Here is a 16,703-nt window from a genome sequence, read left to right on the forward strand (position 1 = left end):
GGGGATGAGCCTCCCCAGCAACCCGGCTGCGCCCGGAGCTCCCCCGCTCCCTTCACCCGGCCTAAGGATGGGGACCGGGACCGTTCCGGGCCCTGCCGAGCGTGAAACAGGTCACCGAGCAGGGTGACGTACCCATAGCAAGGCAATTCAAGTTGGAACAATATAAATGACCTAAACCCATCCTGTCCCGCTGAAAATGGACAAAGCCTCGTGTGTTTACAAGCAGCAGGACTGCAAAAGTTAAGTGGGAACTTCATGAGCAGAATCTCAAAGCAGCGGGAGATGACGGGTACCCCTGTTCAGGTAATGAACAGCTACAATGAACCAGCTCTGCCTCACATGTTTCTGAACTTTTCCTTGTTTTCCGTTTGCAGGTGCTCACATCCTCCCCCGAGAACCAGTGTCGGCTCTGCTGTGGTTGGCACAGCTGTCCGTCGAGGAGCAGCCCCCGATGGCACTGCTGCACGGCTCTGGCAGGAGTGCTGCAGCCCACTGACCAGCTCTTTCATTTGGATACCAACAGCGATGGAAAACTCGGTGACAGCACCAGTTCTTAAACCACACAAATGAGGCCTGTGCTACTGGGCATCGTTTAATCCTCCAGGGCAAAGATGAGGTCTTACGCATTTCACTGTGAACACAGAAAATCTTCCCTACGTGCTCTAAAAAAATTGCATCTTTACATTCTGTGGCTGTATCGCAGAGACATGCAGTCTGTGGGTATTTACAACTGAACTTGTTGGATCACCGGATTAAACATTAATTAGTAAAATGAACATCATAAAAAAATCACATTACTGTACTCAGTTTCTCATTAAAGAGATGCAGTTCCCAAGTAGAATTCGTATGTAAGGGGCTTCCATCTGACATTAAGGTCTGGCTGTGCCAGTGACACACACACAGACTCACAGACACTGGCACGGCCTGCAGGGCGAGGTGTGATTCAGTTATGAGAACAGTTACTCTGTCATCAGCAGGCCCAGGTTCAGCTCTGGCTGGGCCTGGTGGAGTGATCTGTATTGAAAGGGCAGCATTCCTGGGGAAGAATGAGAAAAGCAAGAGACAGCAGTAAGAGGAATTGGGATGCTGAGGTAAAGCTGAGGCGTTTGCTGACCTTTAAGCAGCACACACACCATGAGTTACGATTCTCACTAAAGAGATGCAGCAGCATAAATTACAGTTTCTATACTATTTTGAAAGCTTTGTGCTGTTTCAAACTTTGGATTGTCATCTGAGAGTCAGGTTTAGATCAGGTGCTGCCCAAATAAATTAGCAAGAGCTAATTTAAATAAGCAAGGTTAAATAAGCGAGAGCAAGAATGCTCATACCCTGGTGTAGTAGCAGAAGTGGGTGCAGGAAGGGAAGTGAGTGGCTGTGAAGGGAGCTCGTTTCTCAAGCCCATGACAGGTACATCAGCTGTGTACATCATTAGGCCTCTCATGCCAAAGGTCCATTTGAGGCACACCCAGGTGCACATTGGGGCAGATATATTTCATATATTTGTTAGTTCTGTGTGCCCCATCAAGGAAAACAGCTGTGCAATTCTAAGCGTCAGTTCGTGCACTTAAAAATATTGAGCAAAGCACACTTCATTTGCCTGGGGTGCCATGCAATTTGAAAATACTAATTAAACTATGATCCTCATGTGTCCATAAGCTCATGAGTGTAATACTAAACACACAGCTCAGTTAAATACTTTCAGACATGTCTACAATAAAACCACACACCTGTGCTCGTGGCATCATATTGTTTAAAATTAGCAGAAATCAGCAGACAGTTTCAGAGTCAGATTCAGCCAGGGAAATGGAGAAAAAGACCAAATTATAATGTGGGAAAGGAAACACCAGATAAGAAAGAAAAGGCAGAAATGGATAAGAAAATACCAGGCCAGGCTGAAACTATTTTAGGGCAGCAGTGATGACAGATGCTTTCTGGAGCACCTACGGGAAGCAGATCATGTTGGATGTAGAAGGTGCATTAAAGCAGACTCGGGTTCCCTTTTGCTGATTCTTACTTGATAGCAAGAATGTCTGGCAGAGTGGTGAAACAGAGGGCTGAGGGCTTTACTGGATGCCTGGAAACACCACAGTTCATCAAAGGACATCTCACAGCTCACAGAGATACTGCTTTGCGCCTTTTTATTCCAACAATATATATAAAGTGTGGCTACAGTGGGATGTCAGGGGTTCAGGAGATCCTTACCCTCACTGAGCTACAGACTTGTGCCTTATCTTAGCAGCCCTTTGATGGAATTATTATAATTGTAATTCACATTTGCCTATCACTCTGGATCTTAATGGATGCCTAATGGATGATTGGCCTGAGGATCAATAGTATCACGTCCTGTCTACATGGGGTGAGAGAACCAGGTGTTAAAATAAATACTTCTGCTATGCTAAAGATGCAGAAATAATAAGTGGGTCGATAGAAACAAAGTTTGCCCGTAGGTGAGAAGACCCCACACTCAGCACAGTGGTGACCTGACTGTTCTGCAGACACAGCCTGCCTGCCATGTGTCTGTGCAATTTTAAGTAGCACAATAAACCACACAGCATTTTTCACAACTAAGTTCTTCCTAATCTAGCCAGACAATTCTTAAACCTTTAACGGGCCCGTGATTGCAAAGTCATTGCATCTGGGGTTTTGAACAGTAATCTTCAAATTATGGGTCTGTAACAGCAATAATGGAATGTGTCATAAAAGAGGTTTTCCTCAATGAGTCTATCGCTGTAATAAAAACAAATGTATCTAGTCACCTCTACACTGTACATTCACCCTTTTTATTATCATTATGAATAAAGTGCATCTTTCATTTCCATTAAATAACACACTTGCATCTCACTGAAACAGTAGACTGTATAGGACTGAAAGCAAAGTGCACATTCTTTTTAGCAGACTCTGTCCATGCCACTAACTTGTTTGTAAGATAAAGCCCACTCAGTTTAGAATTATACTTTTGTGTTCATGTAGGACTAACTTAAAATTCTGAGACCTGATTTTCAGTCACACAAGGGGTTTTTTTCACAGAAATATATGTGCATATTAGAAAACTATATATATGCTGGAACTATAGGCGTGTTCATTCATTGTGATGCTTTTGACAGAACCAGATCACAAAATAATGATGTAACACCACCAAAATAAAGTTCTGATAAAGTTTTACCGAGTGTAATCTAAGGATGTCACAATTAATTTTTTTAAATATGTAGTAAAGAGATGAAGACATAAAATAATACGGCTAAAAATTTTAAAATAGCTTGGAACCTTATCCTGTCCGTGTGTATAACACCTTAGTCAGATTACATGTAATTTTATTATGTTTTCTACGTCACTTCCCCCTGCATCTAGTTTTTGTAACTCAGAAAAACTTATGTTTCTTCTATGAGCATCTCTATCTATGGATTAATTTCGTTGAGATTTCTTTAAACTAAGACTATAATTTTACTGGTTGCACAAGTTCTTTCTGTGCATTTATCTCTTTTTCACTGTGTATCACTTTCAGTACCTGTACAGAGTTGTGCAGATAACCAAGCCTGCAGTCACATGTATTTTAATCACTATTGTTCTCTTTTGAAACTTGGCATTAAAGTTGGTTAGAAAATATTAAGTGTGGGAACATGCGTTATTTGTCTCAGCCTCACATTGTTTACCTCTAGTTTTATTGCACCACTGCTGGATAAGGTTTACATTTAATGACAACTACACTCTCCCCTAAAGGGAAGAAAATTCTCAGAGTACTTTGCTGCATCAGCTTGAACACTATTCCTGCCTTGATCCATTATAGATCATTACTAAACCTCACAGTGATTTTCCTTCCTATTTTTTTATTTTTTGTTCATGAATTCTATGTAGAGCTGAAAAAAAAACCTGTTGTAGTTTAATTCATTTTATGAAATGTGATGGGAATAAATATAAGCAATTTGGTATTACAGGAAGGTGAATCCAAATTGTTTGATGGAGAAATACTATAATAAGATCACTGATGTATAGGCATTTTTCCAAAGAGAGTGCAAAGCTGTGATATTCCTCTGTGACACTTTGAAGGTTCAATGAAATCCTGAATTTGTATCAAGCAGACCAGACTACAAGTAGCAATTACATTAGAGTAACTGCTTGAAAAATAAAAAAAAAGTCATTCTCTGTTGAAAGGGTTTAGTTGTCTTTGTAACTACTATCGAGGCAGCATTAATTGCATATTAATTTTTTTATACTTGTAACTTAGCTCTCTCAACAAAACTGAAGGTCCACACAACCTTCTCCATTAAGTAAATTGTGTCTTGTTTTTATTTAATGGTGTTATTGAGATCGGGGTTTTGAAACATGCATCATAATTACAGAATAGGATTAGAATTGTCTTTCATTTCAAATCCTCACAGAAATAATTGGAGGAAGTTTATCAGGGTTCCTTATCAAAGTCGTTAAGCTGCACTTTATCAATAAGCCCCACTGGACAGCAAGTCCTTCTAGACACCTGAAAGAAAAAGCCAGACCGAGAGCAGCACTGTTTTATTTTTCTTCTCTTTTTGCCTATAAATATTTTCAGCATGATTTGGTTTTCAAAGTATAATCTGCTTTGTGTCAGCAGTTATGTCACCTGTTTCAGGAGGCTCTGCTCCATCCCAGGCCCACACACACACACCTTGTTACCTGCAGGACGTCCCTCAACTCTGGTTCTGATCTACCAAGATGCTAAACTGATTTCTCTCTTCTGCCCATTCCTTCATATCTATTAATGAGATGAGTCTGGATGATTTAATTTAGTTTATGGTAAATCCTTTTGTGCCTTGGTTGTATTAGGGGCTTACTCACTCTGGTAGCTGGAGTCATAAAGGATTTACTATTCTCCTTGACATACAAGATCTTTGGTAAATAAGGACTAAAGTAACTCAGAAATAAGTCTCTTGTGCTTGTGAATGATAGAAGAGCAATGCCAAAATATGGCTGGATTGCATGTCAGGTGAATTAATGTGTTTGCAGATTCCCCTTCACATACAGAAATCATGGGAAATAATAGGCTTTGCTGTCTTTATTACTTTACTTTTTTTCTAACAGAAGAAAATGGAACAAGCTATCAATACATTCTCAGTCAACATACACTAGCTGCATGAATTACTACAGACTTATTTTAGGACTGAAGTAGAAGATCAAACAGATTGTAATTAGAACCATGAAAGCTCCTCTAAGTCACAGGATGAACACAGGGAATGTGCATTAAAACTATCTCCTAGGGAAAGAACAAACATTTTCCTTGCTCAGAACGCACGTTGTTATCAGAGCAGATGAAAATAGCCACCTGAGGTTGCTCAGCAATGTGTTTCCAGCCTTCAATCCTGTTAAAAAAAAAAAAAAAAAAAAAGAAAAAAAGAGAAACAAATAGAAATTAGTTGAGACGTTGCATGCAATCAAGCTTATCTAAAATTGAACATGCATGGAAAAGCAAAACATATAATTAGGACTGAACAGACACCTTGAAATGAGTTCAGTTTAGTCCAGTTCTGAACTAGACTCTGAGCACTGCAACAATTCCACCATAAACTGAATAACAGTTATAGCCTGTACTATCCAGTATATTTATTATAGACTATTATCCAGTATATTTATTATAGACTGCATTTTACTTGCATCCAATTACCAGTTCAGCAGGAAAAGCACAACAGAGAGTAAGAATAACCAGGCTTCTCTCAATATTTTTTCCTTCTTTTCCTGCTACTTGCTGTGTTACCAATACCTAAAACATAGCCTCCATGGCCATTCTTCATAAAAATTAGGCCCAAAAAACCTTCCTCAAAGGTTTTATTTGGTCCTAGAGAATGCAGCTTGTGTTCCATCTGTCCCAGGGGTTGTCACTAAGACTGATTTATGCCTTTGTTTCCCTTGTTTGTTTACTACAGTTATGTTTTTAAAGTTCTAGTGGTATGTCTGTGAGTATAAATGCCCATTAAACCCATTCTGCACAAAGCATTGCACTTCTTATTCACTGCAATACCCTAAATAGTTTTAAAAGTCCTCATGGTTTTACAGTAGTATGAGAGTATCCTTGAAATCAGTTAAAATCATTATTACTTACAATTCTTCCAAATTTTTTTTTTCTCAAAGTTCTCAATACAAATTCATAGTACAGTTATTTTTGGGCTCACACAATAATGGGTATTTTTTGTGTAAACAGTGTCCCAACCAAAATCTGGTAGCATGTCATCAGGGATGGTGGTCTGGCAACTAGGGATAAGAAATTATCCCTGCCCTGAAGGTGTAATGTTTTCATCTCTGTTCCTTGCTGCTTAGAATGTTTTTATTATTATATAGTGTATAAAATTTCTAAAAAGTAAAAGTTGTCGGAAGGATGCAAGTGAACTCTGATTGATATGAAACCCAGTTCGACAGATGAGCGTGCTAATTCAGACCATATTACTGAAAGAGATGAAGAAAACAAACAAATAAATAAACAAAAAAAAAGAGGATAAGCATAGACCGTGGAACAAAATGACTGTGAGAGATTTGCAGAAGAATCAAAGCTGTTTCAACCTTCAGTAGAGCTTAAAACCATGAATAGTCAGATTTTCTTTTGCATAAAGAAAAGCCCCTGATCTGATGTACCCTGTAATTATGACACAGTCTGAGCAGCAGGGCAGATCCTAGTTGTGTGTTCTAACCAAAGCATGAAAATAAAAGGACAGTCTGTGGTAAGTGGGCTGAGGAAGGTGAAGGGAAAATCATTGCAACAACTGAACAATGAATGAGCCAGAGCAGCAGCCCCGTGGATTCGTACACACGTAGGCTGTGTGTCTAGAGAGAAGACAAAAAGGAAAAAAAGACAGTGAGCATGAGGATCTCCAGTGATTTAGAGGATCAAAACTGTTCTAGGAGAGCACTGGTACTTGTTTTCCAAAGCTTTGACCGTTCATATTGTTATGACACAACGTCCCGTGGAAATACGATGCCTGACAGGCAGCAAGAGGTTTGTCAAAAACCGACAGACAAAGCCAAGAAAAATGTGAGACAATTTCTGCCCTTGCACCTCCCCTTTTTTTTTGAAGGTTGAGTCGTCTGAGCTCCTCTTTCCTGGGCATCAAGCCCTCACAGGGGATGGATGGCGTTCCCCTGGGAGGGTTATTTATCCTCGAGGGCATCGGTGCTGCTCGCGCTGCTGCCCCGAGAGGGCAGCCCTTCCCAGGGCGTTTGTGCCACTGGGAACAGCCCACTGATTCCCTCGGCTGAGTGGCAGATGAAGGTGCCAGATAGAGAAGCCAACTAAATTAATGAAAAATATTATTTTAAAGGAAATAAAATTGAAAAAAAAAAAAACCTGCAATAGAACCACTTAAGATAATCTCCACCAGTATCCGGAGTAGGAGGCAGATGAACGGGAGTGTTACAAAATGGTACCTACTTAAAATCAGAATTACATGAAGGTAACTTCAACCTTCCTGAATAAATAATTTCTGTACAGAGTTCTCACTCTGGGAAATCTCAGATCAATCAGATATTCCCGAGGACCTAGGGGAGAATCCTGCAACAATAATAAAAAAACCCCAATTTATACATGTATATTCATTACACGTTTATGAATTCTTATAAACAGAAAGCAATCAAGCTGGTAGACAGAACCAGCAGGGTCACAGGTTCTAAATTAGAAGTAGCTAATAGAAAAGTTCTTTGATCTTGTACAGAATTGAGGGGAGTCCAGGGTAATGCAACATACATAGCACAGAAATTCCCGTGATCCCCATACTGGCATGTGCATCCACAGCTATCGGTGTTCAAATATCCTTCATTAGAGCACTTTTGTCCCATGGCAGTACATTATTTGGTTTTTCCATGTCAAGGGAGGTGCTGGAAAGATTAAAACAGCTTTAAAACCTATTTGAATAAAAGAACAAGATTTATTTGTACTTAAATTTGTATGCAGAGTGTCAGAATCACTTACAGACTCTTCAGACATTTATAGATTTTTCAGTTACTAACTCACCCAACCAGTTGTTTTGGGAGTTTGCTGTAATTAGCTTTTATGAATCTGTAATTATTCACAGACCATCTTGGTACAAATGAACAAAAGTATTTGTATTCATTTGCATTGCCGAGTACTAAAAATATGGCAGCTCACATACAATTATCATGTAACTTAGGAAAACCTATACCTTTTAAAATATCCCTTTACTATAGTCACTTGTAACTTGTCAGCTTTCATAAATGGCAATAATTACAACAATTGTTATTTTTTAATCTTACCTATGCCATGCTCTTCTGCTCTAACTGCCAAAAAACTGTGGTAGGTATGCCCATAAAAATGATTTTGTACTAGCTTGAACAAAGATAACGATTCAAAGAGATAGTTAATACCATTTTTTCATTGATCCATTTCCACAGGCACGGGACTAAGAATCACAAATTCAGCTCTCCTTGTCTCTGCTATTGCAGGGAACTGTTGTGTTCTGCTGAGTTAACCTGCTACATTCTCTGAACTTCACGGCAGTGCCCGTGGACGGCAGTGGCACAGAGGGAGGAGTCACAGAGGCTGCCAAGCTCTCAAAAGCAAGGCCCGCTGGCAAACGTTTAACTGCCAAGCAATTTTTAATGTTTCCTCCCCTGTCTGCAGGTTTACTGAAAGCACAGTGATCCCAGCTGGAAACAGCTGCCTCACTCCCCGCAGTGCCCACCTTCAGCTCGGCTCCACTCCCGCTGTGTTTGCTGGCACTTCACTCCCTGCATCCCGCCACAGAAGGGCTTGGAGAGATCCCTGCAAAGCTCCACACACACTCCTGGGCTAATTCAAAACAAAAGGTTAACTCAAAACACATCAGTGACACGTAAATCTGGACGTGCAGGCATTCACAGTTTTAATATTACCAAAATATACCTTTGTTTCAAAAATATTTGTGTTTGCTGCATGAAGTATGCTCTTCTTCCTCACAGGCAATTTTCACTCCAGCGGTCAGGAATGTTCTTCCTGAAGTTCTTCACGGGGAAGAACAGATGCAGAGCAAAGATCTGGATGAATTTCAGATTACACAGTACCAACCAAGAGCTCTGTGGCCACATTACTTATGATCACTGCCAGGCAGGCCCAAAGCCAGTGGTGCCAAGACAGCCCCAAATCTATTTTCATGCTCTCCTGAGGGCCCTGCATTCAGAACTGCTGAAATACAGAAGCCAGCAGCAGCTGCATAATCAATTTATGTGAAATTGTTTTGAAATTATTGTCAGAGATTCAACAAAATGGTATCAAAAGAACTGACTGAATGCTTCTCTTATTTCTAGTCATGAAACACTAAATTTGGATTGCAGTATGTAAATGACAGTGTTAAGGGTCTTACCAGCACCTTTTTTGGGGAAATGTGGTACCTCATAACAGCCTTGGCCTCTAACAATTCCAAACTTGTGTTTGCAACTGCTAAATCATTAATTCTCCCCTCATCTTCCAGGTTCTGTTTCCACAGACCACAGCCAGAGAGAACACCAGAAGAAATCACAATTAACCTCATGGGAAACAATGTTTAGGAGCACATGAAGTTCACCCTGTTCTTGCCATCCTGGAACAGGGGCAGCTTTTGGCCATGGCAACCAAGGCAGTATAGATAATACTGTACAGGGGTTGGGTTTGATTTGCTTTAAAGGTAGGGAAATAGTGGGATATTGGTACCCTGCTCAATTAAGAAATGGCATCAATACATATTTATTATACAAAGATAAATTGCCTTGAGAAACACATAATAAAAGAGCATAACCCATAACAGGGAAAAAACTGAGTGGTTCTGTTTTGCCTGAAAATGGCATGCAAAATAAAATGTTAATTTAAAAAAAAAAATTAGACTCTAGTACTGAAAATAATAGCCACTTAGGGCTGGCCAAGGAGACCTGACTTAGCATCTTATTTGACAATTTCTGCTACTGACAGGAAATATTTATTCTAACAGAAAAGTACTAGTTGTAATATAATTCATCAGAAATAAATATGCAGAGTTAAAAGAATAGTTTATATCAGACTTTTTTTCAAATATTAAGCCATATTCATAATAATTAGGGACACTGTAATAAATTCTAGGCTGTGAGGTTGTAGCATGTTCCTTCAGTGAGATATGTCAAACTAAATAATAGATAGGAATGGTCATATTCTTTGTATTTTTGATAGTTTTAATTATTACATTTTCTCAGAGGAGAAAAAGAGAGAAAGATTTCTGAAACTTTGTTTTAAAAAACAAATCATCTGAAAACAATAGCAGGTCAACATTTACATCATTAAAAATGCTGTAATTCAGACAGTTTCAAAATATTTCTTGTGTTAAAATATTACCAAGAGATTTTCAGAAAAAGTCATCACTCAACAGTTTCCATTGACAACAAAGAGCCCAACACACACAGTGGCAAGAATAATGTAAGGACTAATTGTGATTAGTCATTTGTAAGTAAAGAATAACCATAAATACTGCAGCAGATAAGGACAGACCTTGTTGTTTTGATGGCACTGCACAGTTAATGACACAGGAAAAACTCTACCCACACAGCTTGGGCTGATTCATCCCTTCCTCCCTTTGTTATGAGTCAGATTCTTTATTACCTTTTTTTGAATGAAAAGCTCACTACGGCACAGTCAGTGGGAGTTTTGACATCAGTGAGGTCACGGCTTGATTACCTCACCAAGTAATATTGAAAATATCCTCGTGCATTTGAACCTGTGCAATCTAACATCTCCAGAATTAGAAAAAAAAGCAGTTACCTGCAGGAATTATGCTGCAGGTGCAACATCTGCACCTCACAACTTAAATCACAATGAGAGATGTACAGAGACTGCAGAGACACCACAGCCATTAACAAATATCTTCAAAATATACTAAGTTTCAACTCATTTGAGGATTGAAAGGTTCTTTGGCCAAAAAGGAATTCTACATGTAGGAGGCCTCATGTTGTGGTTTAGGAATGGTATGTTTTTTAGAGAGAGAGAGTTTTATATATATATATATATATATATATATATCTATACAGCTTTATATATATATAGGGTTTTTTATATATAGTTTTATATATATATATAGTTTTTTATATATACAGTTATATATAGTGTTATATATAGAGACAGTATAGATAGACAGACAGACAGACAGACAGACAGACAGATAGATAGATAGATAGATAAATAGATGTGTATATATATATAGTATATACACACACACACACAAGCACAGGTATGATTCCCTTAGTCCATGGCTGTCCCTCCAAAATGTCTGTTATGTGACAGAGGGCTCACAATCTGACTGTAATCTGGCATATTCACCCTCCAAAAACCCACAGCACCTAGGAAAGCCTGTGTTTCCTTCTTGCAGATTGGTGAGGACAGAGCAGCTATTTTATCCTGCCATTTTATTCCTGAAAACTGAATTTCCTGGGCAGGTCCTTTGACCTTACTTTGCTTTATGTCAAAACCAGCCTTCAGGAGGATCTGGATTATCTTCTCCCTTCTCTCAAAAACGTCCCCTGCTGTGTTGCCCGACACAATGATGCCATCAATGCATTCCAAGTGTTCTGGAGCCTCACCCGTTTCCAGTGCAGTCTGGGTCAGTCCATGGCAAACCGTAGGGCTGTGTTTCCAGCCCTGGTGTGTTGGTTCCAGGTGTACTGGATGCCCCTCCAGGTGCAAGCAGACTGTGGCCTGCACTCTGCTGCCGAAGGGATGGAGCAGAACTCAGTCGCAGTGCCGATGGTGGCACCACTGGGCTGCCTTGGACTCCAGCTCCGGCTCAGTCCCTGCATCAGGGGCATCAGGGGTGGGGTGTCTTCATTCAGGCCACGAGAATCCACTGTCAGTCTCTCCTCTCCATTGAACTTACACTCTGGCCATATAGGGCCATTAAGGTGGGAGTGAGTCTTGCTGAATCATCCACGGATCATCTCCTGGCTGGGGGTCACGGCGTCCCTCCTGGTCCGTGCGCTGTTGCCGACGTTGCACTGCTGTGGTACCCGTTGTTCTTCAACCCTCAGCAGCCTCACAGCAGAGGGGTCCTCTGAGAGACCAGGCAAGGTATTAAACTGTCTGCTTTCTTATGTCTCCACAGCAGCTATCCCAAAAGCCCAACCGTTTTGAATCCCTGAAACACCCTCTCCTGAGGTAACCATGGCAGGGATACGCAGGGCCTCTGGGCCAGTCACAGTGGCGTGGCTTTGCCATTTGTTCCCAGGCAGGCTCACTTCAGCTTCCAGTACAGTCAGCTGTTGGGATCCCCCTGTCATCCCAGAAATAGAGGTGGATTCTGCCCCTACATACCTTGATGGCATCAGGGTACACTGTGTGCTGGTGTCAGCTAAAGTCTTGTTCTCTCGTGGGTCTGTTGTGCCATCGGATTCACGAACTTCAAGGACCCCGAACGTCCCTTTCCCCCACCGGGCTGGAGGCAGGGCCCCTCTAGTCCTGCTCATAGTACTCGTTGCTCACTTCTTGTAAATATGAACTGAAGGTCCTTTCAAGAGGACAGGAAGTACCATCAGCCCTCCTATTCTGCCCAAGGACTTGCCCACTGGAAACCAGAGCCACATTTAGCCCTGAAGAATTTCCAGTGGTGGTTCTTCCTCTTCTCAACTCATGTACCCAGGCTGCTGGGACAGAGGTGTGTTTTCCATCCCATTTCCTCGTGTCCTCTCCTTGGTCATGCAGGTAAAACCACAGGTTACCTCGTGGTGTGTCCCCTCTCTCTTGAGCAGGGGGACACTTTGGTTTGTACTGGCGGGACATGGGACTTTTCCTCTTTAGATTGCTGGAAATCCTTAGACAGGCTTTTCATGGCTGAGACACGGGCATGTAGGAAGGAAGAGAGACTTTCTTGATCTTGCCTGAGTTGGGGAACCCAGTTATCCACTCTTTGCTCTCCTTTTTTCCATGACATCACTGCCAATGAGTTGGTGTACGACAATGGCATGCTCTGTAGAAACTTTCACCCCATGGGTTGTGTACACTGGCCCTCATCTGGATCTAGAGGGGACTGATTGTTTTTTGAATCTTTAAAGAGTACTTCCCTACTGGAACAAAAGTAGAAGGGTAAACTGAAAATAAACTGAATTGTAATGGCTAAAACAACCAGACACAGATTGCCAAGACAGGCTGCTGTACATTTAAAACACGAGAAGTGAAAACACTCGTACAAAGGTAAAATTCTACACATGAGCCAAGCATAGCTAATGAAACAACATTTTTGAGAGTGCTCAAAGAACACCTCCAAAACTGCCCCACTTCTCCTATCAGTCCCACAGAACCCCGTGTTTTGTCGCTGTGGATTTCAGCCTTTTAGGCAAAAAATTCTCCCTTTTCCTGCAGGAAGGCACACTGCCTGCAATTTTCTAACCAACTATCTCCCTGCTTGAAGAAACTGGGGTTTCATTCTGACCTAAAATACAGTCAAGCTTTCAACAAGTTTTTTTTCTGTTCAGGTGTACTTATGAGCTGGGCTGCCTGGAGAATGGAGCAGCACAGGCCCTAAGCAAGAGGAATCTAAATTGCTTAGTGTCCCTCTCTTCCTCTCTCTGCTGCTGCCCTCTGTTGTGGTTTCTGCCTTTTAAATGACACTATGAGATATCTGTCTCCAAGTTCACAGGCCAGTTTTACTTCTGTAGAAGTCCAGGCTGCAAATATCAACAGCAGAATGTACAAGGGACTTCTCTGCAAGTCACTGTCTTCTCAGTCAGACACTCTGATGTCACTGCTTACTTTGTAAGAACAGATAATGAAAACCTTCCAACAAGCCTGCAAGCAGCAGGTATCATTTCTGCAAATTACTTACAAATTAAACCACTCCTATCAGTATTTTCTACAAGCAGCAAAGGAATAACTGGGAAATGTCTTTGTTTACTGCTGACTGCAGTATCCCAAACAGTTCCCCTACTCCTCAAAGTTCAGAGCTGACATGTCACACTCTGGCAAATCCTTTCATGACACATCCATCACATTATACAGGCATGACACATGTAGCTGGACATGCCTGTCGAAGCATGAGACATCACAGGAGAGCGTGTGGGGAGAGCAGCCCTACAAACTGGGGTTAACAGGCGGTGTGGCTTCACTTGATGTTTTTATCAAATGATTTCACCCAGATCCTTGTGAATAACATGCAGGCAGCAATGCCAGCTCCCAGGCAAACTGGAGATGTCTCCCCCTGAGCCTGTAGCCACTGTCGCAATAAAGAGCTACTAAATATTTGACAGCCTCTAATACTTCCCTTCTTCAGGCGACTGCCCTTGTGATAAAAGATGTCTCCAATATGCACGATCTGCCTGCAGGAGTCACTTCGCTTTTTCCTCTTCACAGACACGGAGAGATGAAAAATCAAACTCGATCAGGTGTGCACGTGAGAGTTGCAGACCCCGAGCTGGAAATCCCCAGAGGCCAGTGGGATATTCTGGCAAAACATCACCCCACAGTTGCCCCGTGTTCACGTTCTGCCCTGGGTGTGTGCTGTTGGCCATGGTTACAGAGAGCACACTGGGCCACATACGGCTTCAGTCTGATTCACTTTGACTCTAGGTACTTTCTTAAGTTAAGTAATATTTAGCCATTATTGTGATAAGCTCTGGATCCAATTTCATGATAATGAAACTCCTGAGAAAATTATTAGTCACACTGGCACAGGAGTTAAAGATCCTCTGGAGCAATTGTGGCACTTTGAGAATTTCTTAAAATGCCAGACATCGGCTTTTTATTTCACCACTTATATTTCACCACTTTTTATTTCACCATTTATATTTCTATAAATGCTAAGCTGTTGAGATATTGCTTCACATGCTGTTCTTCCGTAGCACCTTGATAGAATCTCAGCAGCTGATTCTCAAGAACAGGTTAGTTTTGTGCTCCTAATTCAGCTATAAATCAATAACAGGTACAGATCCTGGAGTTTTGGCAACTGTCTAGGGTAAAAGCTTATTAAAAATATACCTACTAGGACAACTTAAATTTATTACCCTACAGCTCCTCAGAGGTATTGTGTCTGCTGTGATTAAGTCAAATAAAGTGTGGCAATATATCATCTTTTTTGACCACCTTACACATGCAACTCATTTATTAAATGTTCACAGCATGTCAGTTAGACAGCAAAAGAGAAAAGCTGTAGCAGCAGCAGCAGCTGAGAACAAAGCTAAAATCTAAGCTGACACCTCTCAAAATTTAATTTCTGGTCTTTAAAAGTCACTTCGCTCAATCAGGGTTCTATAAAACAGTGTTATTTCAACAATTTTGTCTCCTAATGAAAAAATGAATATTCCCATTAGAACATATTTTCCACTGATGCAACTGCTGTTAGTCAACAAGAGGAAACATATTTTATTTTTGAATATACAGGCAGGCAGATTCGTTGTTTCTCTCTTTTTCACGTCAATAAATTCACTATTATTAGGATAAAGCATGAAAAGCTGCTAGAACACAAATCTCTCTTCCAATTACATACATAAAAAATATGTTACTTGTTCATCCCAAGTTAATTTTTAAGTCTTTCATAAAAGCCCGGTACTATGATCTTTTCTATTCCAGATGGAAAGTGTTTTATTAGACTAATTCAAGACAAGACTTCACTTTCAACTCATAACAACTGAGAATGTCACATGAGAACCAGTAAGCATGTTCTGGCCAGAGCTGGAGTCGCCTGAGCAAGTTCTCTTGGCTTGTATTTTCCATGTTTTGCATTTAGACCACACAAGAGCAAGTCAAAGGTAGGTATCATAAGAACAGCCACTGAATACAACATGTATTCATGTACAACATACTAAATGCAACATGTTCAGTTATAAAAACTCTGCTTTTCTAAGCTGAAACTCTTTTTGCTGAGCTCGAGACCGCACTGTATGACTGACCTGGGGATCCGGTTGCAGACTATGCATGAACAATCCAGAGCCTCCTGAATTCTTTGGGAATTCATGTCTCATGTATTTCCTCCTTGCCCACATGAGCTGGAAAATTAAGGGAAATACGAATAACGATTGAAAAACACCGTGCATTTTAGGAACCATTCAAGAAAATCATGGTTGAATTACCTACGTGTAATATCCATACAGAGAACCCAAACAGTTACTGCTCAAGATCTTATACCGTTGACTTTATCGCGAATTTTCAGAAGCAAACAACAACGCACTCGCTACCGGCAATTAAATTTTTGTTTGGTTCCGCCTTGACGCGATTCCAGAGATTCATCACAGCTCTGAAACTGTGGGACAGCCCCTTCCCGCCCGGGTAAAACAAGTGCAGGGTGGAAGAAAAAAAAACAGCGGCTACCACCGCGCAGGCACCGCTGGGATTCGAACCCAGGATCTCCTGTTTACTAGACAGGCGCTTTAACCAACTAAGCCACGGCGCCGGGCGGTGAACGAGGCGCCGGCGCAGCCCCAACACGGCTCCGCCGCCGCCCTCTGCGAGCGGGGGAAGAACGGCCCGGGACGGAGCGACCGCCCGCCTTTGGTGCGGCACAAAACGCGTAACGACCGCAGGGAAAAGATACATAAATGTCGGCCTTTGGGCTGCGGAAATGGAGCCGCAGTGCGCACACGCCCCGCCCTGCTGCGTGCTCTGTGATCCGCACACACACACACTCCCGGCCGCAGGGTCGGGACGAGCGCGTGTTCGTACGGGCTAAATAACCGGGAAAAGCGGTTTGGGTGGTTTTTAGGGAGCTGGTGAGAACGGTTCACACCTCGCGGAAGCGATGCTGCTCCCAGTGAAGCCCCGCCGGGCGAACGGGACA

General features: G+C 41.6%; 1 non-coding gene across 1 annotated transcript; it reads right to left on the bottom strand.

The window, feature by feature from the left end:
• Positions 1-16,245: 16,245 nt before the first annotated feature.
• TRNAT-AGU lies at positions 16,246-16,319 on the bottom strand. Its single transcript has one exon. It is a non-coding gene; the product is annotated as a tRNA-Thr (tRNA).
• Between the last annotated feature and the right edge of the window lie 384 nt (positions 16,320-16,703).

The sequence above is a fragment of the Lepidothrix coronata genome, unplaced genomic scaffold (genome assembly GCF_001604755.1).
Source record: "Lepidothrix coronata isolate B3197 unplaced genomic scaffold, Lepidothrix_coronata-1.0 Scaffold132, whole genome shotgun sequence".
Classification (NCBI taxonomy): Eukaryota; Metazoa; Chordata; class Aves; order Passeriformes; family Pipridae; genus Lepidothrix; species Lepidothrix coronata.